This window comes from Vicia villosa, unplaced genomic scaffold, assembly GCF_029867415.1.
Source record: "Vicia villosa cultivar HV-30 ecotype Madison, WI unplaced genomic scaffold, Vvil1.0 ctg.005064F_1_1, whole genome shotgun sequence".
NCBI lineage: Eukaryota > Viridiplantae > Streptophyta > Magnoliopsida > Fabales > Fabaceae > Vicia > Vicia villosa.
In genome coordinates this window covers 126,857-130,001 of record NW_026706568.1, presented here as the reverse complement: position 1 = coordinate 130,001, position 3,145 = coordinate 126,857, and positions in this window count along the sequence as shown.

The window sequence follows — 3,145 nt, the reverse complement described above, 5'->3', positions numbered from 1 at the left end:
CATATGGGAGCATTTCGTGCCAATCTTTGTAAGTGATGACCATCTTCTGAATGATTTTCTTGATGTTTTTGTTAGCTGCTTCTACAGCTCCAATCATCTTTGGCCTGTAAGGAGATGAGTTGTGATGTTCGATCTTGAATTCTTCACAAAGCTCCTTCATCATTTTGTTATTCAAATTTGACCCATTGTCAGTGATTATCTTGCTAGGAACGCCGTAGCGACAGATGATGTGATTCTTGATAAACCTGACGACAACTTGTCTTGTAACGTTTGCATATGAAGCTGCTTCAACCCATTTGGTGAAATAGTCTATGGCTACCAAGATGAAGCGATGTCCGTTGGACGCTTTTGGTTCGATCATTCCAATCATGTCGATTCCCCACATGGAGAAAGGCCAAGGGGAAGAGAGTATGTTGAGCAGAGATGGTGGCACATGAATTCTATCGGCGTAGATCTGGCATTTGTGACACTTCTTTGCGTACTGGAAGCAATCTGACTCCATCGTCAGCCAATAATATCCTGCTCTCAGTATTTTCCTTGTCATGGTATGTCCATTGGTGTGAGTACCAAAGGATCCTTCATGTATTTCTCTCATGAGCATTTCTGCTTCTTTTCTGTCAACGCATCTGAGCAGAACCATGTCGAAGTTTCTCTTGTACAGAACATCTTCATTCAGGAAGAATCTACAAGCTAACTTTCTCAAAGTCTTTCTATCTTTCTTTGACGCCCCAAGAGGGTACTCTTGCTTTTGAAGAAAGTTCTTGATGTCGTAGTACCACGGTTTGTCGTCGATGATTGCTTCTACTGTGAACACATGAGCGGGCCTATCCAGGCGCATAACATCGATCCGAGGAATGTCATTCCAATGATTTATCCTAATCATGGAAGAGAGTGTGGCTAATGCATCAGCCAAATTATTTTCTTCACGAGGAATGTGATGAAAATCTACCCTGTCGAAGAATGGTAACAATCTTCTCGCGTAGTCTTTGTAAGGAATTAGCCCCGGTTGGCGTGTTTCCCATTCTCCTTTGATTTGATTGATAACCAAAGCAGAATCTCCGTATACATCCAAGTGTTTGATTCTTAGATCCATGGCTTCTTCGAGACCCATGATGCAAGCTTCATATTCGGCCTCATTGTTTGTGCATTTGAAAGTTAATCTGGCAGTAAATGGGATATGGGTACCCTGAGGTGTAACAATGATTGCCCCAATTCCTCGTCCATAAGCATTGACAGCTCCGTCAAAGATTAAGCCCCACTAGGATCCTATCTCAGGTCCTTCGTCTGGTAGCGGCTCGTCGTAATCTTTCATCTTGAGGTACATGACGTCCTCGTCCGGAAAGTCGAAACTGGTTGATTCATGACCATTGAGTGGGTGGTGAGCCAGGTGCTCCGCTAGAATGCTTCCTTTCACGGCTTTCTGTGCGTGATACTCAATGTCATATTCTGATAACAACATCTGCCAACGGGCAATTCTCCCGGTTAAAGCAGGCTTCTCAAAGATGTACTTGATTGGATCCATATGAGAGATCAAACAAGTAGTATGTCGAATCATGTACTGGCGGAGACGCTTGGCAGCCCAGGCTAAAGCACAACACGTCTTCTCGAGCATGGAATAGCGGGATTCACAGTCAGTGAATTTCTTGCTCAGGTAGTAAATGGCATGCTCTTTTCTTTTTGTCTCGTCTTGCTGTCCAAGGACACAACCCATGGAATCTTCTAAGACGGTTAAGTACATTATCAAAGGTCTTCCTTCCACTGGAGGAGACAGGATGGGTGGTTCGAGAAGATATTCCTTAATGCTGTCGAACGCTTTCTGACAATCGTCTGTCCAGACGCAACTTTGATTTTTCCGTAGAAGTTTGAAAATAGGAGCGCAAGTAGCAGTCATGAGATATATGAATCTCGAGATGTAATTCAGACGTCCAAGAAATCCTCTAACTTGTTTCTCGGTCCTGGGTGAAGGCATTTCTTGAATTGCCTTGACTTTGTCTGGATCTACTTCAATTCCTCGTTTGCTGACAATGAAACCAAGGAGTTTTCCTGAATAGACACCAAAGGTACACTTGTTGGGGTTCAGGCGAAGCTGAAACTTCCGTAAGCGTTGAAATAACTTTGTCAGATTCTGTATGTGATCTTCTTCATTTTCTGCTTTGGCAATCATGTCGTCCACATAGACTTCCACTTCCTTATGCATCATGTCGTGGAAAAGCGTAGTCATGGCTCTTTGATAAGTTGCCCCTGCGTTCTTTAGTCCAAAAGGCATAACACGGTAGCAGAACGTGCCCCAGGGGGTGATGAAAGCTGTTTTTTCCATGTCTTCAGGTGCCATTTTGATTTGGTTATATCCTGAAAATCCGTCCATGAATGAGAAAACTTTGGATTTTGCTGTACTGTCTACCAACATATCAATATGTGGTAAAGGAAAATCATCCTTAGGGCTAGCTTTGTTCAAATCTCTGTAGTCGACACACATGCGGACTTTTCCGTCTTTCTTAGGAACGGGAACAATGTTAGCTAACCACTGAGGGTATTCTGAAGTGACGAGGAAACCTGCGTTGATCTGCTTTTGAACTTCCTCCTTAATTTTCATGGCCATCTCCGGATGAGTTCTTCTTAATTTTTGCTTGACCGGAGGGCATTCTGCTTTTAATGGCAAGTGATGCTCCACTATACTGGTATCCAACCCTGGCATATCTTGATAAGACCAAGCGAAGACATCTGAGAATTCTTTGAGTAGCTGTATCAAACTCTCTCTGATCTCTGAACTGAGCGAAGCTCCAATCTTAACCTCTTTTCTGTTTCCATCGGAACCAAGGTTAATGATCTCTAGAGGCTCATTGTAGGGCTGAATGGCCTCTTCCTTTTGTTGAAGTAACCGTGAAATTTCCTTTGATATTTCTTCGTCTTCTTCTTCCTCTGCCTCGAATACAGGAAACTCAAAGCTTGGAGAAGTCATACGGTCGCATGTTTCAACGGGGTATTTTATGATTAATCTGCATATGTGTGATAAGTTTTATTTAGGCAACGAGGGAAGACTCGGTGTATGCAGTTAATGGAATATTTGATGTTTTTTTAAGGTGTTTTTTAGGATTACCAATTTCCGAAAAAAGAAAAGGGAAAACTAAACGAAGGAACAGAATGA